A 14,852-nucleotide genomic window follows, 5' to 3' on the forward strand; every position below is an offset into this window, starting at 1 on the left:
ACCAATGACAGTCTTCATTCGAGAGTGCAAACCCAACACCTTACTAACTGTGCTGACCAGACTATGAATACCAGACACACAATTTATCAGAGATTTAAGTGAATAAGCTACAGTGTCCAAGGTACTAAACATAATATATTCTATGGGGTGTCATAAGCAAGTCATTAGAATACTTTCCTATTAAATTTATAAGATATAAGCATTCAATATTTGAGTAAACAAAGAGAAAATAAAGCTATCTATTGGGTTTCACTAAATGTCCATTGGAAGACTTAACTATTGTTGTTAAAAGACATAGGCATTCATATTATAGAGCCACAAACCACAATAGTAAAATAAAAACATGATAACATGGGATTCGAACCAATGACAGTCTTAATTTGATATTACAAACCCAACACCTTACTAACTGTGCTAACCAGACTGTGCATACCAGACACGCAATTTATCAGAGATTTAAGTGAATAAGCTACAGTATCCAAGGTACTAAACATAATATATTCTATGGGGTGTCATAAGCAAGTCATTAGAATACTTTCCTACTAAATTTATAAGACATAAGCATTCAATATTTGAGTAAACAAAGAGAAAATAAAGCTATCTATTGGGTTTCACTAAAAAGTCCATTGGAAGACTTGACTATTGTTGTTAAAAGACATAGGCATTCATATTGTAGAGCCACAAACCACACTAGTAAAATAAAAACATGATAACGTGGGATTCGAACCAATGACAGTCTTCATTCGAGAGTGCAAACCCAACACCTTACTAACTGTGCTGACCAGACTATGCATACCAGACACACAATTTATCAGAGATTTAAGTGAATAAGCTACAGTGTCCAAGGTACTAAACATAATATATTCTATGGGGTGTCATAAGCAAGTCATTAGAATACTTTCATATTAAATTTATAAGACATAAGTATTCAATATTTGAGTAAACAAAGAGAAAATAAAGCTATCTATTGGGCTTCACTAAAAGTCCATTGGAAGACTTGACTATTGTTGTTAAAAGACATAGGCATTCATATTGTAGAGCCACAAACCACACTAGTAAAATAAAAACATGATAACATGGGATTCGAACCAATGACAGTCTTCATTTGAGAGTGCAAACCCAACACCTTACTAACTGTGCTAACCAGACTGTGCATACCAGACACGCAATTTATCAGAGATTTAAGTGAAAAAGCTACAGTGTCCAAGGTACTAAACATAATATATTCTATGGGGTGTCATAAGCAAATCATTAGAATACTTTCCTACTAAATTTATAAGACATAAGCATTCAATATTTGAGTAAACAAAGAGAAAATAAAGTTATCTATTGGGTTTGACTAAAAAGTCCATTGGAAGACTTGACTATTGTTGTTAAAAGACAAAGGCATTCATATTGTAGAGCCACAAACCACACTAGTAAAATAAAAACATGATAAAATGTGATTCGAACCAATGACAGTCTTCATTTGAGAGTGCAAACCCAACACCTTACTAACTGTGCTAACCAGACTGTGCATACCAGACACACAATTTATCAGAGATTTAAGTGAAAAAGCTACAGTGTCCAAGGTACTAAACATAATATATTCTATGGGGTGTCATAAGCAAGTCATTAGAATACTTTCCTACTAAATTTATAAGACATAAGCATTCAATATTTGAGTAAACAAAGAGAAAATAAAGCTATCTATTGGGTTTCACTAAAAAGTCAATTGGAAGACTTGACTATTGTTGTTAAAAGACATAGGCATTCATATTGTAGAACCACAAACCACACTAGTAAAATAAAAACATGATAACATGGGATTCAAACCAATGACAGTGTTAATTTGAGAGTGTAATCCCAACATCTTACTAACTGTGCTAACCAGACTGTGCATACCAGACACACAATTTATCAGAGATTTAAGTGAATAAGCTACAGTGTCCAAGGTACTAAACATAATATATTTTATGGGTTGTCATAAGTAAGTCATTAGAATACTTTCCTACTAAATTTATAAGACATAAGAATTCAATATTTGAGTAAACAAAGAGAAAATAAAGCTATCTATTGGGTTTCACTAAAAAGTCCATTGGAAGACTTGACTATTGTTGTTAAAAGACATAGGCATTCATATTATAGAGCCACAAACCACACTAGTAAAATAAAAACATGATGACGTGGGATTCAAACCAATGACAGTCTTAATTTGATAGTGCAAACCCAACACCTTACTAACTGTGCTAACCAGACTGTGCATACCAAACACGCAATTTATCAGAGATTTAAGTGAATAAGCTACAGTGTCAAAGGTACTAAACATAATATATTCTATGGGGTGTCATAAGCAAGTCATTAGAATACTTTCCTACTAAATTTATAAGACATAAGCATTCAATATTTTAGTAAACAAAGAGAAAATAAAGCTATCTATTGGGTTTCACTAAATGTCCATTGGAAGACTTGACTATTGTTGTTAAAAGACATAGGCATTCATATTGTAGAGCCACAAACCACACTAGTAAAATAAAAACATGATAACATGGAATTCGAACCAATGACAGTCTTCATTTGAAAGTGCAAACCCAACACCTTACTAACTGTGCTAACCAGACTGTACGTACCAGACACCCAATTTATCAGAGATTTAAGTGAATAAGCTACAGTGTCCAAGGTACTAAACATAATATATTCTATGGGGTGTCATAAGCTAGTAATTAGAATACTTTCCTACTAAATTTATAAGACATAAGCATTCAATATTTGAGTAAACAAAGAGAAAATAAAGCTATCTATTGGGTTTCACTAAAACGTCCATTGGAAGACTTGACTATTGTTGTTAAAAGACATAGGCATTCATATTGTAGAGCCACAAACTACACTAGTAAAATAAAAACATGATAACATGGAATTCGAACCAATGACAGTCTTCATTTGAAAGTGCAAACCCAACACCTTACTACCTGTGCTAACCAGACTGTGCATACCAGACACACAATTTATCAGAGATTTAAGTGAATAAGCTACAGTGTCCAAGGTACTAAACATAATATATTCTATGGGGTGTCATAAGCAAGTCATTAGAATACTTTCCTTTTAAATTTATAAGATATAAGCATTCAATACTTGAGTAAACAAAGAGAAAATAAAGCTATCTATTGGGTTTCACTAAATGTCCATTGGAAGACTTGACTATTGTTGTTAAAAGACATAGGCATTCATATTGTAGAGCCACAAACCACACTAGTAAAATAAAAACATGATAACATGGGATTCGAACCAATGACAGTCTTCATTTGAGAGTGCAAACCCAACACCTTACTAACTGTGCTAACCAGACTGTGCATACCAGACACACAATTTATCAGAGATTTAAGTGAAAAAGCTACAGTGTCCAAGGTACTAAACATAATATATTCTATGGGGTGTCATAAGCAAATCATTAGAATACTTTCCTACTAAATTTATAAGACATAAGCATTCAATATTTGAGTAAACAAAGAGAAAATAAAGCTATCTATTGGGTTTCACTAAAAAGTCCATTGGAAGACTTGACTATTGTTGTTAAAAGACAAAGGCATTCATATTGTAGAGCCACAAACCACACTAGTAAAATAAAAACATGATAACATGTGATTCGAACCAATGACAGTCTTCATTTGAGAGTGCAAACCCAACACTTTACTAACTGTGCTAACCAGACTGTGCATACCAGACACACAATTTATCAGAGATTTAAGTGAAAAAGCTACAGTGTCCAAGGTACTAAACATAATATATTCTATGGGGTGTCATTAGCAAGTCATTAGAATACTTTCCTACTAAATTTATAAGACATAAGCATTCAATATTTGAGTAAACAAAGAGAAAATAAAGCTATCTATTGGGTTTCACTAAAAAGTCCATTGGAAGACTTGACTATTGTTGTGAAATGACATAGGCATTCATATTATAGAGCCACAAACCACACTAGTAAAATAAAAACATGATAACATGGGATTCAAACCAATGACGGTATTAATTTGATAGTGCAAACCCAACACCTTACTAACTGTGCTAACCAGACAGTACGTACCAGACACCCAATTTATCAGAGATTTAAGTGAATAAGCTACAGTGTCCAAGGTACTAAACATAATATATTCTATGGGGTGTCATAAGCAAGTAATTAGAATACTTTCCTACTAAATTTATAAGACATAAGCATTCAATATTTGAGTAAACAAAGAGAAAATAAAGCTATCTATTGGGTTTCACTAAAACGTCCATTGGAAGACTTGACTATTGTTGTTAAAAGACATAGGCATTCATATTGTAGAGCCACAAACCACACTAGTAAAATAAAAACATGATAATATGGAATTCGAACCAATGACAGTCTTCATTTGAAAGTGCAAACCCAACACCTTACTAACTGTGCTAATCAGACTGTGCATACCAGACACACAATTTATCAGAGATTTAAGTGAATAAGCTACAGTGTCCAAGGTACTAAACATAATATATTCTATGGGGTGTCATAAGCAAGTCATTAGAATACTTTCCTATTAAATTTATAAGATATAAGCATTCAATATTTGAGTAAACAAAGAGAAAATAAAGCTATCTATTGGGTTTCACTAAATGTCCATTGGAAGACTTGACTATTGTTGTTAAAAGACATAGGCATTCATATTATAGAGCCACAAACCACAATAGTAAAATAAAAACATGATAACATGGGATTCGAACCAATGACAGTCTTAATTTGATATTACAAACCCAACACCTTACTAACTGTGCTAACCAGACTGTGCATACCAGACACGCAATTTATCAGAGATTTAAGTGAATAAGCTACAGTGTCCAAGGTACTAAACATAATATATTCTATGGGGTGTCATAAGCAAGTCATTAGAATACTTTCCTACTAAATTTATAAGACATAAGCATTCAATATTTGAGTAAACAAAGAGAAAATAAAGCTATCTATTGGGTTTCACTAAAAAGTCCATTGGAAGACTTGACTATTGTTGTTAAAAGACATAGGCATTCATATTGTAGAGCCACAAACCACACTAGTAAAATAAAAACATGATAACGTGGGATTCGAACCAATGACAGTCTTTATTCGAGAGTGCAAACCCAACACCTTACTAACTGTGCTGACCAGACTATGCATACCAGACACACAATTTATCAGAGATTTAAGTGAATAAGCTACAGTGTCCAAGGTACTAAACATAATATATTCTATGGGGTGTCATAAGCAAGTCATTAGAATACTTTCCTATTAAATTTATAAGATATAAGCATTCAATATTTGAGTAAACAAAGAGAAAATAAAGCTATCTATTGGGTTTCACTAAATGTCCATTGGAAGACTTGACTATTGTTGTTAAAAGACATAGGCATTCATATTATAGAGCCACAAACCACAATAGTAAAATAAAAACATGATAACATGGGATTCGAACCAATGACAGTCTTAATTTGATATTACAAACCTAACACCTTACTAACTGTGCTAACCAGACTGTGCATACCAGACACGCAATTTATCAGAGATTTAAGTGAATAAGCTACAGTATCCAAGGTACTAAACATAATATATTCTATGGGGTGTCATAAGCAAGTCATTAGAATACTTTCCTACTAAATTTATAAGACATAAGCATTCAATATTTGAGTAAACAAAGAGAAAATAAAGCTATCTATTGGGTTTCACTAAAAAGTCCATTGGAAGACTTGACTATTGTTGTTAAAAGACATAGGCATTCATATTATAGAGCCACAAACCACACTAGTAAAATAAAAACATGATGACGTGGGATTCAAACCAATGACAGTCTTAATTTGATAGTGCAAACCCAACACCTTACTAACTGTGCTAACCAGACTGTGCATACCAAACACGCAATTTATCAGAGATTTAAGTGAATAAGCTACAGTGTCCAAGGTACTAAACATAATATATTCTATGGGGTGTCATAAGCAAGTCATTAGAATACTTTCCTACTAAATTTATAAGACATAAGCATTCAATATTTTAGTAAACAAAGAGAAAATAAAGCTATCTATTGGGTTTCACTAAAAAGTCCATTGGAAGACTTGACTATTGTTGTGAAATGACATAGGCATTCATATTATAGAGCCACAAACCACACTAGTAAAATAAAAACATGATAACATGGGATTCAAACCAATGACGGTATTAATTTGATAGTGCAAACCCAACACCTTACTAACTGTGCTAACCAGACTGTACGTACCAGACACTCAATTTATCAGAGATTTAAGTGAATAAGCTACAGTGTCCAAGGTACTAAACATAATATATTCTATGGGGTGTCATAAGCAAGTAATTAGAATACTTTCCTACTAAATTTATAAGACAGGTAGTATAAAGTTAGATTTAAGGATGCCGCACAGGACTAGGTGGTTTGTGTTTAAAATTTATTTGCAAAAGGTTTCCAAGATAACCGACCCATCAGAAAAATTCTGAAAATGTATCACCATCTACCAGTAGAAATATTTTTGTGTAGATATAAACAGTGATTGTCGATGGTGCTCCCATAGGTCCAATGCATATGTAGTAAAGGGGAAAGAAAAAGAAAAAAAGTGACCATTGTTGGGAGCACTCCCACTTGGAAACGATAATGATTTGAGTAATGAGCAATGATATGAAAAGTGAAGTAATTAAAATGTAACCTTTAATTTTATTATATTAAAATATTGGTACACCAGTTATATTGTTTCACTATTTAGGGGCTAGTCAATGTGAGCCACCTGGTAAGGCTAAATTGTGAAAATATTGATGAAAATACAAAACATTATTAGGCAGGCTCAGAGTACTTGGATATATGGAATAGGCGCTATAACCAAATTGGTGCCGTCAAAAGAACCTACAACACCTGGTATTCCTTAGTGGTCCACCACCTAAGTACTGACCAGGCCCAACACCGTATTGCTTCCAAGATCAGACGAGATTGGGCATGCGCGGTGTGGTATGGTAGTAGATCAGCATTGATCTGGCGATTTCTACCACTAATATATAGATGGTAGAGGGTTATTGGTAAGCACCTTGTTACCAAATTAACCGAGTAATCTCTAAGGAGAAAATATATGTTTAACCATCATTGCACCAAATTGTAACCCAAATCTGTAGGTATACGTGGGTTTAAATCATGTGGTTAATGGTTTCTCAGCCCGCAAGGAATGCCTGTATGTTTCATTATGTGCTGTGCAGCACCTATGAAAATTGGGTTTGTACTGCGAATAAGGCAGATATAGATCACTGTTCTACTGATAACATGCCACAGTATTTGTATATGATCCAAAGAGAAATCGTCTCTATTGGTTAATTGGATCACCCTGTTAAGGGAAAAACAAAGGTTATTGTGAAGTTATAAGCTCAAAGATTATAAATAAACCTCCTATTATATCATGATCGAAAAAATGCAGGACCAAGAATGATATAAAGATTGTTAGGAGAAAGAAAACAGACTTGAAAAATAGACAAGATGTATAACAGTCTCAATTACCCAATTAAGGGCTAATTAGTGCCATGGTGCCTAACAAAGTATAGGTGTTGTCTTTGAAATAGAAAATTTTTTGCCACAATAACTTATATAGCATGTATCCACAGTGTATCTGTAACGTGTCTGTCTAACATGTAATAGACAGACAAGAATTGCCAAAATGAACCCAAAGAGGGGACAAATACAATAATCCCCCAAAAAAGATCATATGCTAGGTGATTTTTTCAATACATTTAGCTATGATATGCACAATAGCTTTATATTCCAACAAAGACCTGCATATGAATAGGTACTGATGCACTGTATTGTGATTATTGGCATAACATTTGCCAAAGAGACCAATGCACGCTGTTTCTTAATTGTGTATGTGCCAATAGGTTTGACGGGAGATAGTGTAGCAGATGGGACAATGCAATAATTAAGTTTGCCCGCTCTCCATGCGCCGTTAGCCGCAGAGCTCCGGCGTTAATGAGGTTTGAAAAATGTCATCTCCTGCTACTGGGAGATCGATAGGCAAGTGGGGACCAAAAATACTTAAGTGTCTGTCTGCTCGTAGCGCGCCGCTGACCGCCGGGCTCCGGCGTCCGTGCTGCCTCTCTGATCTCCTCTCCTTTTCGGTCTCTGATCATGTGAGCGTACTCATCATGATCCTCCTGTTCACCTCCCAACGTACGTTTCACAGATTAGCTTGTTCACGGGCAGTGTGAACATGTGGTGTCAGGATCTGGCTTAAATCTATACGATTAGCCAATCAGGATTGTACCTGTTTGATTATTTAATACTGACAAGGTTTGTATGAGCTTCAATTTAATTAAATGAATAGAACGAGCAACTTAGGTGTCCTGCAAGATGTTTGTGAATTAGGATGCCGAAGGGGTTTAATTATTAAATCCTTATAGTATATAGTAGTGGTGCGTGAATAATAATAATATTAAAACTAAATATGAATTTAATTATCGCATTCCTTATAGTATATAGTAGTGGTGTGTGAGTGTTGATAATAATAATGAATATATAAAAATAAATAGATGGATAATGATATAATAATGTTAATTAAGAGTGGAGTATAGGTGATTAATTGGTGGAAATTGCTATGTGTGGATATAAGGGGTTAAATGATAATTTGTGTATAGTATTGAATTAATTAGGAAGTGAAGGGAAAGGGGGGGGGAAAGTAAGGGATAATAAGAGGAAGGGAGGTGGGGTTTTTTTTGGGGTGATGGGAAATTGTTTGGTAGGGGGAGGGGGGGAGAAAAAATATTAGAGGGGGTGCTGTTAACTTATATAATTAATGTAACAGTGTATAAGTGTGATTGCTGCTATTATAAATTTGATGAATATCATTAATGGCAGAGAAAAAATATGTGATAAACTTAAGGTGCTGATATATTTAAAAACCACTGTGTTGAAAAAGAAAAGGAAAAAGAGGGAGATAAATTATATATAGTAATAAATAATAATATAATATTGAATGAAATTAATAAAAATAAAAATAATAAATATAATTATAAATAATGATAATGAATATAATTAAAAAATTAATTAAATAAAAATAATAAGTTTGGTAACAGTTAATAATTAAAAAAAGGGAAGGAGAATAATAAAAGGATGAATTAGTCAATCAAATTGGACAATCAGATTGGAAGGAATGCTCCAAAATTCATAGTTTCATTAAGTCCATGTGGATGAAGTGAATTTAATTTGAATGTCCATTCACATTCCTTTTGTAAGAGAGTGCTAGTCAGGTCCCCCCCACGTAGACCCAATTTCACTTTTTCTAGTCCACAAACTTTAAGTCCATCCCAGCGACCTGCATGGTTGGAAAAGAAATGTCGTGCTACAGAGGTAAGTTGCTTCATTTTTTGTAAGTCCCTGGTGGCATTCCGGATGGATCCAATATGTTCCAGGATTCTTTGCTTGAGGGCCCTAGTCGTCATACCCACATATCTTTGTCCACAAATGCACACAATACAATAGATCACACCTTCGGTGGAGCAGTTGATGAAATGCTTGAATTTAATATCTTTGCCGTAGCGATCCTGAATGTGATCTGTCTTAAAGATATATTGACATGCTTTACAGTGACCGCATGGATGTGTGCCAGTGGTAGTCTGTGGTTTATCACGAGATGGTTGGAAATGACTGGATACCAATCTATCTTTCAGATTTCTTGATCTCCGCCAACTCATGGATACTTGTGGTCCAAGTTTTTCAGATAAGGTAGGGTCCAAGTGGAGAATTCCCCAGTGTTTCTGGATGGCTTGTTTAACCTGGTGCCATTCTTGACAAAAACCCCCAACGAACCTGATAGTTTTATCCTCTTGTTTCTTTTGTTTCTTATCAAAGATTAATTGTTCTCTCTGAATGGTCTGAATGTTTCTGCTGGCTTTCTTGATAGATGTGTTGCTGTATCCTCTCTCACGGAGTCTGTTAGAGAGGTCTTTGCTTTGTTCTACGAAATCCTGATCATTGGAGCAGTTTCTTCTTAAACGTAGAAATTCTCCTTTAGGTATATTGTTTATTGTGGGAGGGAAATGGGAGCTGGTTTGATGTAGAAGTGTGTTTGATGATGTCTCCTTCCTGAATAATTTTGTTGAAAGCATATCATTTTTATCCTTAAAAATGAGTATGTCCAGAAATGGAAGTTCATCTTGACTGATGGCGTGAGTGAGGCGAATGTTGAGGTTGTTGTTATTTAAGTGTTCGATGAACAAGAGTAACATCTGTATATCTCCTTCCCAAATCATCAGGATATCATCAATGTATCTTGCCCACATGATGATATTGGTCGTGAAAACATCATTACTGTCACTGAAAACGAATTCGCGTTCCCACCATCCTAGAAAGATATTAGCATACGTCGGGGCACACGCTGCCCCCATAGCTGTGCCCCTAGTTTGTAGGTAGAATCTCTTGTTGAAGGTGAAAAGGTTGTGATTGAGTATGAACTGAAGTAGGTCTCCAAGGAATGTATGGAATTTTTCCATTCCTTCCATGTTCATGAAATAGTTGACAGCTTCCAGTCCTTTATCATGGTCAATTGAAGTATATAGTGCCTCAACATCTAGAGAGACTAAGAATTGATTTGCCTCCAGTTTGACATCATGGATCTTGCGAAGAACGTCTGTAGTATCTTGAACGAAGGAGGGGAGACCCATTACATGGTGTCGCAGATGGAGATCGACAAAAATACTTGCTTTTTCAGTCAATGATCCAATCCCTGATACTATTGGTCTACCCGGTGGTTGACACAAGTTCTTGTGGATCTTGGGCAGCATGTAGAATGTGGGGATTCTAGGATGTGTGGTCTGGAGATATTGATATTCTGAAGGTGTTATTGTTCCTTCCTCATGCGCATTGGAAAGCATCCTATCATATAGTATTTTGTAGTTTTCCATGGGATTGAGTAGTATCCTCTGATAGCATGTCTGATCTTCCAACTGTCGATATGCTTCCTGTGTGTATTGTTCTTGGGGCCATATTACTACATTGCCCCCTTTGTCTGATGGCTTTATAATTACATCCTGCCAGGATTCAATCTCTCTTAGAGCATCCAGTTCTTTCCTAGTTAGATTGGAGTTGCACAATCTTCTAGTTTTCTGAAGATGTATTTGATCAAATTCTTTCGATACTAATTTGGTGAATATCTGTACTTCTGGGCTTGTCTGTTCCGAAGGGAAAAATGATGATTTTTTCTTACAAATGAATCTCGTACTGACCTCCCATTGAGGATCTATAGTTACCGTGGATTCGGATTCTAGTGCCTCCAGGGCTTCCAGTGCTTCTAATTCGGGCCCTGATAGGTCTGGTACAGTCGTGTTGTCACTTGCTTCGGTCTGATTCGGTTGTGTGCTTCCCATTTCAGGTGCAGATTTCTTATTGTGGAACTTGGTAAGTAGTAACTTTCTATTGAAAAGTCTCAGATCCTTTTCCCATTTGAATCTGTTGAATTTCTCAGTTGGAGAATAGGAAAGACCTTTGCTCAGGACTTGAATTTGCTCTTGATCTAGATTGTGTGTTGAGAGATTGATGATTTTAAGTTGTGAAGTGGTATCGGGTGGATCGGAGGATTCTGATGTTATCTTCTGCGTGTATTCCGGGGTGGCTGTCTCCTGGGTGGTAGTTGGTCCCATTGTTGTTGTTGTCTTCCTCTTCCTCCCCTTCCGCCCCCTCCTTGTCTTTCGTTTGTTGGGTGCCTTGATCCCCTTCCCCTGGGGGGATCCCCTAAAAAATGTTGATGATGATATTGGGTTAGACTCTCACCTTCCCCTCTGGAGTTTGTCGTCAGGGGTGTATTGAAGGTATACTCGGAGAGTTCCTCTGTACCGGATGTTTCCACATCTGATGATGAATACTGTTCACGGTTTCTAGGGGGTCGTTGTTGCCAGGAGGGTTTGTTCCATTTGAATATTTTACCTGAAGCAAAATCCTTTTTATCTCTGGCAAATTTGTTCCTTTTTCTATCAATGATTGTCTGTTCATATGTCAAAAGGTCTTGTTTGTTCTTTTCAAAGCACCGTTGAAACTGTGTGTCCTTCTCCCAGGGTTCCAGTTTTTTACTCAGTTCTTCCAGATCACGTTCGCAACCTTCAAGTACAAGGTGATCGTGTTTGATCAGGATGCCCATAAGTTCCATAGAGCATTTAAGAAGGCTGTTATCCCATTCAGTTTTGAGGTTTTCACTTATCAAGGTGAAAGTGGGAAAGACTCTTGGTCTGAGGCCACGTGGTACTATTTTGTTCTTAACATAGTTTTCTAACGTGGTAAGATCCCAGTTTGTCCTTATTTGTTTGTGTAACGTTTGTTTAAGTTGTATAAAGTCTGATTCCCAGTTGCTATGGGGTTCTGTGTCCACTATGTTGCTGGGAAAGATGTCATCTAAGTTTTCTCTATTTCTATGTTTGTAGGATAGTTCCTGCTTTAAATTGAAGCTCATTTTACATGTATATGGGACTATGCCCGTCGGTGTACAGAAGATTATGGTTACTCAAAAGTCACGTAATAACCACTTATCCGTGCTGTTATTCCTAAGAAAACTATTTCTAGTTGATACAGTAGGTAGTATAAAGTTAGATTTAAGGATGCCGCACAGGACTAGGTGGTTTGTGTTTAAAATTTATTTGCAAAAGGTTTCCAAGATAACCGACCCATCAGAAAAATTCTGAAAATGTATCACCATCTACCAGTAGAAATATTTTTGTGTAGATATAAACAGTGATTGTCGATGGTGCTCCCATAGGTCCAATGCATATGTAGTAAAGGGGAAAGAAAAAGAAAAAAAGTGACCTTTGTTGGGAGCACTCCCACTTGGAAACGATAATGATTTGAGTAATGAGCAATGATATGAAAAGTGAAGTAATTAAAATGTAACCTTTAATTTTATTATATTAAAATATTGGTACACCAGTTATATTGTTTCACTATTTAGGGGCTAGTCAATGTGAGCCACCTGGTAAAGCTAAATTGTGAAAATATTGATGAAAATACAAAACATTATTAGGCAGGCTCAGAGTACTTGGATATATGGAATAGGCGCTATAACCAAATTGGTGCCGTCAATTGCAGGACACCTAAGTTGCTCGTTCTATTCATTTAATTAAATTGAAGCTCATACAAACCTTGTCAGTATTAAATAATCAAACAGGTACAATCCTGATTGGCTAATCGTATAGATTTAAGCCAGATCCTGACACCACATGTTCACACTGCCCGTGAACAAGCTAATCTGTGAAACGTACGTTGGGAGGTGAACAGGAGGATCATGATGAGTACGCTCACATGATCAGAGACCGAAAGGAGAGGAGATCAGAGAGGCAGCACGGACGCCGGAGCCCGGCGGTCAGCGGCGCGCTACGAGCAGACAGACACTTAAGTATTTTTGGTCCCCACTTGCCTATCGATCTCCCAGTAGCAGGAGATGACATTTTTCAAACCTCATTAACGCCGGAGCTCTGCGGCTAACGGCGCATGGAGAGCGGGCAAACTTAATTATTGCATTGTCCCATCTGCTACACTATCTCCCGTCAAACCTATTGGCACATACACAATTAAGAAACAGCGTGCATTGGTCTCTTTGGCAAATGTTATGCCAATAATCACAATACAGTGCATCAGTACCTATTCATATGCAGGTCTTTGTTGGAATATAAAGCTATTGTGCATATCATAGCTAAATGTATTGAAAAAATCACCTAGCATATGATCTTTTTTGGGGGATTATTGTATTTGTCCCCTCTTTGGGTTCATTTTGGCAATTCTTGTCTGTCTATTACATGTTAGACAGACACGTTACAGATACACTGTGGATACATGCTATATAAGTTATTGTGGCAAAAATGTTTCTATTTCAAAGACAACACCTATACTTTGTTAGGCACCATGGCACTAATTAGCCCTTAATTGGGTAATTGAGACTGTTATACATCTTGTCTATTTTTCAAGTCTGTTTTCTTTCTCCTAACAATCTTTATATCATTCTTGGTCCTGCATTTTTTCGATCATGATATAATAGGAGGTTTATTTATAATCTTTGAGCTTATAACTTCACAATAACCTTTGTTTTTCCCTTAACAGGGTGATCCAATTAACCAATAGAGACGATTTCTCTTTGGATCATATACAAATACTGTGGCATGTTATCAGTAGAACAGTGATCTATATCTGCCTTATTCGCAGTACAAACCCAATTTTCATAGGTGCTGCACAGCACATAATGAAACATACAGGCATTCCTTGCGGGCTGAGAAACCATTAACCACATGATTTAAACCCACGTATACCTACAGATTTGGGTTACAATTTGGTGCAATGATGGTTAAACATATATTTTCTCCTTAGAGATTACTCGGTTAATTTGGTAACAAGGTGCTTACCAATAACCCTCTACCATCTATATATTAGTGGTAGAAATCGCCAGATCAATGCTGATCTACTACCATACCACACCGCGCATGCCCAATCTCGTCTGATCTTGGAAGCAATACGGTGTTGGGCCTGGTCAGTACTTAGGTGGTGGACCACTAAGGAATACCAGGTGTTGTAGGTTCTTTTGACGGCACCAATTTGGTTATAGCGCCTATTCCATATATCCAAGTACTCTGAGCCTGCCTAATAATGTTTTGTATTTTCATCAATATTTTCACAATTTAGCTTTACCAGGTGGCTCACATTGACTAGCCCCTAAATAGTGAAACAATATAACTGGTGTACCAATATTTTAATATAATAAAATTAAAGGTTACATTTTAATTACTTCACTTTTCATATCATTGCTCATTACTCAAATCATTATCGTTTCCAAGTGGGAGTGCTCCCAACAAAGGTCACTTTTTTTCTTTTTCTTTCCCC

General features: G+C 36.0%; 2 pseudogenes; one reads left to right on the plus strand and one right to left on the minus strand.

The window, feature by feature from the left end:
- Positions 1-6,866: 6,866 nt before the first annotated feature.
- On the minus strand, positions 6,867-6,985 carry LOC134912159 (5S ribosomal RNA; annotated as a pseudogene).
- A 7,446-nt stretch (positions 6,986-14,431) lies between these two features.
- LOC134912160 (5S ribosomal RNA) lies at positions 14,432-14,550 on the plus strand (annotated as a pseudogene).
- The last annotated feature ends 302 nt before the right edge of the window (positions 14,551-14,852 follow it).

This window comes from Pseudophryne corroboree, chromosome 4 (assembly GCF_028390025.1).
Source record: "Pseudophryne corroboree isolate aPseCor3 chromosome 4, aPseCor3.hap2, whole genome shotgun sequence".
NCBI classification, from domain to species: domain Eukaryota; kingdom Metazoa; phylum Chordata; class Amphibia; order Anura; family Myobatrachidae; genus Pseudophryne; species Pseudophryne corroboree.